The sequence below is a fragment of the Penaeus japonicus genome, unplaced genomic scaffold (assembly GCF_977035675.1).
Source record: "Penaeus japonicus unplaced genomic scaffold, GWHDUDI00000001_assembly GWHDUDI00000029, whole genome shotgun sequence".
Lineage (NCBI taxonomy): Eukaryota > Metazoa > Arthropoda > Malacostraca > Decapoda > Penaeidae > Penaeus > Penaeus japonicus.
In genome coordinates this window covers 10,718,981-10,731,951 of record NW_028234431.1, presented here as the reverse complement: position 1 = coordinate 10,731,951, position 12,971 = coordinate 10,718,981, and the positions used below count along the sequence as shown (strand labels likewise).

The 12,971-nt window shown below is 40.5% G+C and overlaps 1 non-coding gene across 1 annotated transcript; it reads left to right on the top strand.

The window, feature by feature from the left end:
- Positions 1 to 3,312: 3,312 nt before the first annotated feature.
- Positions 3,313 to 3,396, top strand: TRNAL-CAG (transfer RNA leucine (anticodon CAG)). Its single transcript has one exon. It is a non-coding gene; the product is annotated as a tRNA-Leu (tRNA).
- The last annotated feature ends 9,575 nt before the right edge of the window (positions 3,397 to 12,971 follow it).

The window sequence follows — 12,971 nt, the reverse complement described above, 5'->3', positions numbered from 1 at the left end:
ATATATATTATATATATATATATATGATATATATATATTATATATGTATAGCTATATATATGTATATATATGTTTATATATATACATAGATATATATATATATATATATATATATATATACTATATTAATATCTGTGAGTGTGGTGTGTGTGTTGTGTGTGTGGGAGTGTGTGGTGATGTGTGTGTGTGTGTGTGTGTTGTGTGTGTGTGGTGTATACATATATATTATTATATATATATATATATATATATATATATATATATATATATATAAATATACATATTATATATATATATATTATATATATATATATTATATATATATATATGGATGTATGTATATATGGTGTATCTATACATATATATATCTATTATATATATTATATCGATATATCGATATTATATATATATATATTATATTATAGTGATTTATTATATATATATATATGTTAGAGAGAGAGAGGAGAATCTAGAGAGAGGATATAGGTATATATATATATATATATATGTATATATATATTCATAGTATATATGTATGTATGTATATATATATATATATGTATATATATATTATGTACAAATATAATATATATATATATATATATATATTATATATATATATATATATTTATACAATATATATATATAATACACACACACACACACCATAACACACACACACACACACCCACACACACACACACACAAACCCCAATATACTATATTATATATATATATATATATATAATATATATATATATTACCATATATATATAAGCTGTTGTGTGTGTGTGTGTGTGTTGTGTGTGTGAGTGTGTGGTAGATGTGTGTATGTATATGTATGTATATATATATATATATATATATTATATGTATGTATGTATGTATTGTATGTATATGTATATGTATGTATCAGTATATATGTATATATATATATATATATATTATGTACAACTAATTATATATATATATATCTTATATATCTATATATAATTTATATGTACATATATACATATGTATATGTATATATAAATATAAAACAAATATTATGTATATGTATATATCATATAAATGTATGCTCTAATATATATCATATATATATATATATATATATATATACATTATATATATAATATATTAAATATATATTATACTCTATATATATATATATATATATATATATATATATATATGAATCACATAAAAACACAGTAACTTGCAACACAGAATTTATAACACTGCCACTAAATTGAACGGAAAAAGACTTACGCCCGTTTCGAACTTATTTTTCATGAAATGATTCATTTTTATGGATTGCTTTCGCCCTGAACTTTCCATGAAAAACGTTCGAAAGTCGCCAGTATTTCCTTTCTTTTAGTGCGAGTGTGTCTTAATAATATATAATATATCTATATATATATCTCTATATATATAAATATATATATCAATATATATATATCCATTTATTATATATTATAATATATAACTATCTACAATCTATATATATATAATTTATATATATATAATGTAAATAATATATATATATATATATATATATATATCTAAATATATAATTTATATATATTATATATATATATATATCTATATTTCTGTATAAATATATATATATATATATATTATATATATAATATATATTAATATATATATATTATTATATATATTATATAGAAGAGAGAGAGAGAGAGAGAGAGAGAGAGAGAGAGAGAGAGACAGAGAGACAGAGAGAGAGAGAGAGAGAGACAGAGAGAGAGAGAGAGAGAGAGAGAGATAGATAGATAGATAGATAGATAGATGATAGATAGATATAGATAGATAGATAGATGATAGACAGATAGATATATAGATAGATAGATAGACAGATTCCCTCCTCCAATCCTTACTCCAGTCTCCCCTCCCCCCCCCATCACCTCAAATATGCTTGACCCTCTCTTCTCCTTACGAAAGAAAATTGACCTGAGATCTAAAATACCCCACATCACTCCCTTTACTTCATCAGTCTCACATCCACTGAGCTGCTGAGGGTGAAAGTGTGTGATGTTGAGGTCCACCGCCCAAGGGGATGTGTGTTAGGCTCTTTTGACATTCGTGGTTTGTTTTTTTGCTTATGTAATAGGGATCGTATGCACCATAGATGTTCCATTTTGTTATTAATATTTTTGTTTGTCGGTATTGTTGATTTTTTTTTCTTTTTTTTTTTTAGTTTGTCTGTTCGTTTTCTTTATGTTGTTGTTTTTGTTTATATATGTAAAAACGTGTTTATATCTTCTTCTTTTTTGAATATTGCATTGATTAAATTTGTATCTCTATGTGATTTTATCAAAACATTGTTCCAAATGATTTATAACATTCACACATTTTCATATTACGCAACATTTTACATAACCTTTTATCATACAATTTGCAATAATGTTGATTACCATCCATCTCAACTCTGATGGCGCTCCAGGTTACATGTTTAATCAAATTTATATACAAGCTGCTTCGATCATATTTTGTTAAAAAACATATTGAAATGAGTATACAGGTGCATATAACACGTGTATGTGCCCTTTCACGTTTCCATGGGCATGTTTGTATGTGAAAAAGTACATATAGAATTAATTAATATTTAACATTGCACTCTACAGCGCTCCGAGTCATTATACAATATATCCTCTTCAGGTGTATACATATAAAAGATTCTGCATTTTACCTGAAAAGGGCTGTGATGGTATTTGATCCGAAACGTATTATTTCACTTACTCCTCTTTTTTGTTATGACGTTCTCTCTCGCTACTCTCTCTCTATCTATCTATTTTTCTATTTATCTCTCTCTCCCTCTCTCTTTCATTTATCTTTCTCTCTCTCTCTCTCTCTCTTTCTCTCTCTCTCTCTCCCTTTCTCTCTCTCTCTCTCTCTCTTTCTCTATCGCCCCCCCTCTCTCTCTCACTCTCTCTCTCTATTTCTCTCTCTCTCTCTAACTATCTCTGTTTGGAAATGCAGTGTGTATACCTACGAACAAAATCTACCAACGACAAAAATAAAAAAATAGTGAAAAATCTTTTCATTTCAGGGCATGAGACCTATGTCTTATCATGCTCTTTTGAATGCTCTCGCTCTAGCTGTAAGGTTTTGTAAAATATATGTGAGCCCAAAGAGGGACTAAGACTGGGGTGAGGATAACCTATGTTATCTCATCCTTTTGAGATGTACGTAATCACTTGTTTCATTAAACTCGTCAAAGTCAAAGTCGCTCTATGGCTATAGTGTATTTGTTTTGATATGCAATGTGTATCAGTCAATCCATAGTAGGTCAGGATGGCCGAGCGGTCCAAGGCGCTGCGTTCAGGTCGCAGTCCGGTCTTCCGGGCGTGGGTTCGAATCCCACTTCTGACACAAACTTTTGGTTTTCCAACTCTCCAAAATCTGAGAGTTCAAATCCCACTTATTATTATTGAGAAGTTTACTCTTTGATATTTACCGTCATGTGGTGTGTGTGTGTGTATGTGAGTGTGTGTGTATGGTCCACATTCCCTTTAAGCATCTGCTGATAATGTACACTATGTGAGAATTATTTCAAAAAGCGAAATAGCCGAATCATAGTCGAGAGAGAGAGAGAGAGAGAGAGAGAGAGAGAGAGAGAGAGAGAGAGAGAGAGAGAGAGAGAGAGAGAGAGAGAGAGAGAGAGAGAGAGAGAGAGAGAGAAAGAAAGAAAGAGAAACAGACGTCTCTCTAAATGATATCCCGTTAGCCGTCCCAACAGACAAATTCCTCTCCATAAGGTCCCTAAACACGGCATTTCAGAGCTCGTAATTTCAAGTTAAAAGCTAAAAAAAAGAGAAAAGGAAAAAAGCCTAACACCTACCATTTGCTTCGAAATTTAATAACCCTATTCCCCTGTACGAAGGAAAGTGTGTAAAACAGACCAGAGGCGTGCACGGGGTCTAATCCACCTTAGCTTATTACTCCCCTAATCCATCACCAGCGACCGTGGCATACATGGTGCCTCGGGAGCGAGACATCTCTCTCAGCGCAGTGCCAACGCTCTTAAAAATGCGGATCACAAACGTTTCGGGTTTAGTAGCAAAAAGAAAGAAAGGAAGAAAAAAAGTCAAAGAAAAAAAAAATATATGGATCACAGACGTTTCGGGTTTAGTAGCAAAAAGAAAGAAAGAAAGAAAAAAAAAAGAAAACGAAGACAAAAAAAAACATGAAAAAGAAAAGGAAAAAGGAAATAGAAGGAAGAAAAATGTTTTTGTTTGCCCTTTGAAGATATTTCTACGGTAGTACCTGGGTAATGTATGAGTTAGCAATTTTATCTTTGCTTCAGCCACCTCCCTATCGCAGTTCATCAAAGGGAAGGAGCATGAGAAGGCAACATTCTGTTAAGTAAACACCGACAGAAGGTGAAGATAAGCCTCGAGGTGCACACGTGGCTGATGGGTACTGTGAAACCTAATACATGCTAAAAGAAGAACAGGTAAAAATACAAACACACGCATACATACGCACATATGCACAAGCACGCACAGAATCACTCGCTTTATCTTCTTCTCTCTCTCTCTCTCTCTCTCTCTCTCTTTCTCGCTCTTTCTTTTACACCCACACACGCCCTCAAACAAACACAAACACGCACACACACAAACACACATACACACACACACACACACAAACTCACGCCCCCTCAAACAAACACAAACACAAACACATAAACAAAAACAAACACACACAGATCCACACACTCACACACACATAGATCCACACACATATCCACACACTCACACACAAACACACACACACACACTCACACACAGATCCACAAACTCACACACACACAGATCCACACACACACGTACACACACAGATCCACACACTCGCACACACACATAGATCCACACACAGATCCACACACTCACACACACACATAGATCCACACACAAATCCACACACACGTCCACACAATAATTCATTTTAATCCTATTTTTGCAGCACGTCTCCCGAGATGACACAATATATGCCCCGTTTAATCACACTTCCAGGGAGTAGCGAGATATTACGCAGTACAAAGAGAGCGAGAGGTGTAGGGTGGACTTGGCCATAGACTACGTAATGGTGTGTAAAACGTGAGATCCACTCTCTTTGTTTATGAGAGGTAGTGGATCATGAAAAGATCCAATTCATCCCTGTTCTTTACACTACATTCTCTCCACCCATCCCCCCCCCCTATCCACCCTCTCTCTGTCTCTCTCTCTCTCTCTCTCTCTCTCTCTCTCTCAACCCTGTCTCTTTTTTGTTCTCTCTGTTAGTAATGCTTTTCTTGATTGTTTCTTTCTTTCTTTTTCTGCTGCTCTCTCTCTCTCTCTCTCTCTCTATCTATCTATCTATCTATCTATCTTTATCTCTCTCTCTCCCTATCTATCTCTGCTATCTATCTATCTCTTCCATGTATGAACATATGCGTGTAACCACACACGCACATGTTCATACATGCATATATGCATATGTGACTTTATATTTAACCATCTATTCATTACGCTTCCACAAAAATAGGCCCAAAGAAACTTTCCCTTTTTCCTTTTCATTTCCCGTTCCAAATCTCATTCATTATCCAAATTATTCATCCACGTCCCTTTTCATAATTCTCCCCGGCTGTAGTGCAAACTTTCAGTCTCCTGTGCAATTAAAAGTGATCTTTATTTGGTTCTATGGAAGCTTAATTATGTTGGCTCTGGTTTCTGTGAACATAGAAAGCTATTCATTTTGCATTTGAATAAATGAGCAAATCAGATGGTAGGGACGCCAATCTGTGCACTTTTATGATGGTATATAGTAAATCAGATTTCAGGGATACAAACTAATGTGGTTAAAAACTTATGAAATATAGTGCACACACCTTTTCATAGGACATTCGTATAAGTATACCATCATACATATACATAATCGCATAGTTATGGGGACTCTAATACAGGCACACACACACACACATGTATACATATACATACAACTTTCAACCACACTCACACATACTAACACACACACTCACACACACACACACACACACACACACACACACACACACACACACACGCGCGCGCGCGCGCGCGCGACTGTGAACAATACTCTCTTGGAATTTAACCCCCCCCACACACACACTCACATACACACACAAAGATGCAGACTCCCTTGCATCACATGATAAAATAGTTATAGTAAAGGGTCTCCCTACTTCCTTCCCCTCTCTCCCCTCTCTCCTTCTCTCCCTCTCTCCCTTCTCGCCCTCCCTACCCTCTCCTCTTCCCTTCCCTTCCCTCCCCTCTCCCCTTCTCTTTTACTCTCTGCACATTTGCCCCTCATCCATTCCACTCCATTCACTCTTCTCCCTTTCCTCTTCCTTCTTTGTCCCAACCCTCTTACTCTACCTCGTCTCTCCCCTCTTCTCTTTCCCTCTTCCCTGTCCCATTTCTCTACCCTCACCCTTTCTCCTCTCTCATTCTACTCTCACCTCTCTCCCTCTCTCCCTCTCATTTCTTCCACCTCCTCCTCTCATCCCTCTGGCTCCCCTTTCCCCCTCCACCCCTCACATCCTTCTCTCTCTCTCTCTCTCTCTCTCTCTCTCTCTCTCTCTCTCTCTTCCATCCCTCTGCCGTCAGCCCCTCCACCCCTCTTCCTCCCACCCCCTCCCTTTTATCCCTATCATCCTTCTCCTACCCCTTTTTCCTCCTCCCTCTCTCATCCTCGCATCCCTCTCCCTCCCCCTCTTCCACCCCTTTCCATCCTTCTCCTCCTCCCTCTCACATCCCCCACCCCGACCCCTCTCCCCTCATCCTCTACTTCTCTCCTCGTGGCTCCCCTCTCTCCCTCCTCTCCTTTCACACGCGACGGGTTTACGACGGAGTCAGAGCCTATCGGATGTCTTCCGATTCTCTCCTCCGCCACCATAACCTCCTCGGATGCAGCATCATCACATCTCCTCCCTCCCCCGGCCCCTCCCGCGGCCCCTCCCTCGTCGCAGCTTTGTTTACAAGCCGTTATCATTTTACTGTGGCGATCGAGGGTCTCGTTAATGTTACGGTGATGGGTCGCGAAGATGTGGGAGGAAGGAGGGAGGGAGGGAGGGAGGAGGACGAGGAGGAGGAGGAGGAGGAGGAGGAGGAGGAGGAGGAGGAGGAGGAGGAGGAGGAGGAGGAGGAGGAGATGGTGGTGGAGGAGGAGGAAGGGGGAGGAAGGTGGTGGAAGTGGAGGAGGAAGGGGGAGGAGGTGGTGGAGGAAGGTGGAAGAGGGGTGGAGGAGGAGGGTGTGGGAGGGCTTGGAGGTGGAGGAGGGAGGAGGAGGAGGAGGTGGAGGAGGTGGAGGAGGAGGAGGGAGGAGGAGGAGGAGGAGGAGGAGGAGGAGGAGGAGGAAGAAGAAGGAGGAGGGAGAGGAGAAGGAGGGAGGAGGAGGAGATGTAAGGAGTGAGGAGGAAAAGAAGATGGAAGGAGGAGGAGACAGAGGGATGAAGAGTGAGGAGGAGGGGGGCGAGAAATAGGAGGAGGAGGTGGTGGTGGAGGAGGGAGGAGGAGGAGGAGGAGGAGGAGGAGGAGGAGGAGGTGGAAGGGGGAGGAGAAGGAGATAGAAGGAAGAAGGACGTTTGTTAATTATGCCTGCCTCTTGACGTGTACCTGACTCGCCGCCTGCTCCCGCTTCCCACCGACCATTCGTTCTGTCTACCTGCGTTCGGTCGTTGCTGCTTTTCTCTTCTCCTTGTATCCTCGTGCCTGGCTCACTCCCCTCCTATCCCCCGATCCCTCTCTTCGGCCCCTAGCTGCAGTGTGCCTTTCCCTTCCATTGCAGCCCCTCTCTCCTCCTCCTCTTCCCCCTCCCCGTCCTTGTCTCCCTCCACCCGCGCCCCTTGTCCTTTCCTCACTCCCACCAACCCCCGCCCCCCCCTATCCCCCGTCACACCCTCCTTCTTTGCCTCAGTGTCCGCCTGGGCCCCCGCCTTGCCGGCCGGCGCCCCCCCCCCCCGCCCCCCCCACCCCCCCCACCCCAACCACCACTACACCCCACCCACTCCCCCCCCATCTTCTCAGCCACACCCGCCTCCTTCCCCCAGTGTCCCCCCCCCTCCACCCCCGTCGCATCCACCACAAACCACCACAGACAAGCCCTGCTCCTTTTTCCCAGGCCCACCGTCCCCCCACCAAGCCCCGCATGGCTATGCCGCTACCCCGTAGACGTGGATGCGGTTTGCCCCGCGGAACCCCGGGGTGGGTGGGGGGTGGGGTACCGTCAGTGCGGCCGCGGGGGACCCCCGCCGAACGCCGCCCCCCCTATACCCCCCCACCCGTCCGCCACAAACCCAAGAACCCCCACATACACGAGACAAGTACCCTCGCTCCCGCCACAGCCCAATGTAAACAGTCCAACGCCCCACCCCAGCTGCATCCAACACCCCCCGCCAACAGCACCACCAGCCCGACACCCTTCCTGGTCAACATGGAAACTAGCGACATCCACACGCCCAACACCCCACCTCCCACCAAGCCCCACCCCCACACCCCACTGCTTGCATCCATCCCCACCCCCCCCCCCCTCCCCGCACCCTGCCCTCCCCCACCCTCGAACCCCCCATAACAGTCTCTGTCACTAGCCCACATCAGCTACCATGCATTATTATTATCCGAGCACGACGATTAATGGGACGGCAGCCAAAACCTCCCCTGTCCTTCTTGGGAAACGCAGGATTCATATTAGTTCCGGGTTATAAGGCAGTCTCGGATTCTGGGAGGCCCACGCTCGGACCACCGGAGCCTCTCTCCTCTTTTTCCGGGTCGTAGCAGATGGAGGGATATGTTTGTGTATGTATAGGCTGGCTTTTCCATGGCAGGGGAAGGGGTTTTATACACGTCCATGCCTACACACACAACAAATGCAAACACACACACATACACGCAAACACACACACATTCACGCACACACACACACACACACACACACGCACACACACGCACGCACACACACAAACACACATACACACAGACACACACACATATATATATACATATATATATATAATTATATATATATATATATAATATATATTATAATGTATGTTCTATATATGTTAATATATATAATAAATATATATAAATATATTATATATAACTATATGAATTTTATATATATATATATAGTAATATATATATATATATATGTATATATATCACTATCGTATATATATGTAAATATATATATATATATATATATAGATATGTATATAATATATTTTTATATATATGTATATATATAAATATAATATATAGATAGTATCTGTCTATATATGTAATATATATAAAAGAATATATATATACAAATATGTATATATATAAAATATATAAAATAAAAATATATATAAACATATATATATATAAACACATAACATACATCTATCTATCTATATAATATATATATAAATAAATATAACACACACACTCCCACATGTTAAACTGATGATGACAGACAGTCACACACCACACACTCCCCCACCAACAACCCACACACACCACACAGCACACATACACCACAGATATACACGACACAAACCCACACACACACACACACCTCTCACACACACACATCACACACATATATGAGATATATACTCACACACCACACACACACACACACACACACACACACACAGCAACACACACACCATACACACGCAAAGTACACACACACAGACACCACTCACTCCACACATACACACACCCACCCACACACACCACACACACCCACCACAGCACACACACACAACCACTCAGCCGACACACACACACACCACACACACACACACATACACACACACACACACACACACAAACTACGATACCCCACACACACACACACACACATACATACAGACACCACAACACACACACACACACCATACACACGCACACAACACACACACACACACATCACACACACACACACATATATATATATATATTAGATATTATATAGAGATTAATTATATATATATACCACATCACACACACTCACACACACACACACACACACACTCCACAAAAACACACACCCTCCAACACACACACATCCACATACACCACACACCCACACACCACACACACACACACACACACAAGTACACATACACCATAAACCCACACACACCACACACACACACCCCACTGCGTATGAGTGATGTGATCGGTATCCCGAATCACATAAAAAAATAAAAAACAAAAAAACATAAAACACCCCCGTCAAACTCACCCGCAACAGCCTCTACACCTCAATAGCGAGAATACACCCACATATCATAAGCACACATCCTCCAACCCGCACCACACACCACCCCCCCGCCAGTAACCCCCCGCCCCAACCCCCCCGCCCGCACCCCCGAGCACAACGCATCCAAGCCAAAGCGTATCACGTATACACAAACATACCCCATGTCTATCAACCAACTCACATGACCCCTTAAACCGGGTTCCACCCGCAATTCAACCACACCGCATCCCGTTGGGAATACGATCTGTTAGTACAAATGCGAATATCCATTATATAAACAATCTAACAAACTTTAACAAATAAACAAACATTTTTTGCTAGCGGTATCGTCGTCATCAAACGCCAAAATTACATCCGGTCGCGGGAACTTTGCGACCGAGTAACAATAAACGGTCGACTCTAAAACAATGCGCCATTTCAGACATATGAGCATCGGGCTTTGAGCCGTATGAGCGCTTAACACTTTTAATTCCGTTCTGTTCTCTATATCCGTTATTGGAGGTGAAACATAAACAATTCGAATGTTTATATATAAGATGTTTTGCATCGTATTCATCATAGACAACAAGTATCTGTGCCTACACGTTTTTGATAAAAAAAAAATATATATATATATATATGAAAAGAAATAGATAAACAAGCACCGTATTCACAGACCCCCTTAACACGGTTCTATTAAAAGTTTATGATCAAAGCCGTGCCTTAGAGACGCGCTGATTAACCCTCCAATAAATTCGTTTACGACGCTGTCCCTCGTCAGGATCAATTTAAGAGCACTTGGGAAAGAGACATCAAAACGAGGTGAGTCTTTTCCGCGTTGCCTCCCCGCCCGGGCCAGCCAGCGACCGCGGGAACAAAATGGTTGTTTGCTGATGCCCTTTTATGGGCAAGGGTTGTCGTTATGCGCAACATGAATAGACCAGTGAGGATGTACAGAAGAGTGCAAGCTTATCAACATTATGTTTTTGTATGAGTGCGTGCGTGTATATATTTACATATATATATATATACATACACACACACACCTCCTAAACATATATATATATAGATGTATATAGATTTCTTATGTATATATATATGAATATATATTATATACTTATAAATACATATATATATATATATATTTATATATATATATATTTATATATATTATTTGTATAACACACACACAACACACCCAAACACACACACAACACACACACACACCACAACCTCAAATACCACACACCCACACCACACACACACACACCACACAATATATAATTTATTTTATATTTATAGATATATATATATTTTACATATATATATATGTATGTATATCGACACATATAAATATTTACATATAGAATATTATATATATATATATATATATTTATATAAATATCATTTATATTGATAAGATACTACATATGACTACATAATGAGCAATCTGCAATATAGGTAAAATTAATTAAATTTCAGTCTTCAATCAACACTCGCACGTCATTAGTGCTAACTGGATGTGATTACTAAACGATAAACTCCTGCTTTGCTCAAGACTAAAGGAGGGGACTCAGAACATCTGGGCGTGGGCGTGCATCACGGATGGGAAATATCATTGCGTTTATCCTGATATTTTGGTCAAGTCTACCTATTTTACTTGATTATCTATTTTTGCATTTTAAATTTTGAAAGGACGTCTAATTGTGAACTTGGGATGAACGTGAAAGTGTCCTGATAACTTTCGTCATGTTTCAGAATAATTATTTATTCCGGGAGTGTGTGTGTGTGTGTGTGTGTGTGTGTGTGTGTGTGTGTGTGTGTGTGTAGGGATGGATATTTCGGGATAAGAACAAAAGATCGATGAAAATCTTTCAGTACTACAGCGTTAGTAATGTACATCCACAACACGTAGAGTGCAAAATCCGGTACATATTGACCTCCTAAAACCTCCTTAAGGGGGGGGGGGAGGGTTGCAGCCCTACCACCTTGCAGCCCTACCTTAGTCTACAAAGTCTCCGCCTCATATGTTCTGGCAAGATATAGCCTGAACAAGTACGCTGTAGAGACGCACATTCAAAGTTATTAGCGGCCTTTACCTCCTTCAGTCCACTTCAAGGGGTACTACCCCCTCCCCTACTCCTAGCCTGGACTACAAACTCTTGATCTCATATGTTCTGGCGAGATAGAGCTCGAGCAAATACAAGGATTTAGGCTAAAAGCTTACCTTCAGCGATTGTTCCACGAGCCAGGTTGCTGACAATATATTTCCGTTGGGCAGTACACCGTGTTTCCGCAAATATATCAATCTTGATTCATTGTTAGTATGATACCTTACATCGAGATCAAAACAGATTATCTCACCCTATCCAGTGGCTAGCCATGATGGAATCGACTTGGATTTCAACCGCCTTCACTTCTATCCAGCGTCTATTTCCACGTGATTATCTGTCTATAAATTTAAGTGGATCTATTAGACCCGACGCTAGTATCTATCGTCACATCACGTTCAAAGATAATTCTACTTGGCCCATTTGATTTCTCTCCCATACGTCATCCGCCCCAATTCCTTTTCTTTTTTCTTTTTTTTTCTTTTTTTTCCGTCATTTTTCCTCGTGAAGGAGAAGGAAGGATGGTAGAACTCCTCTCTTGAGTCTTTATTGCTGATTTACGGCGGAAATTGAATGGAAGAATGT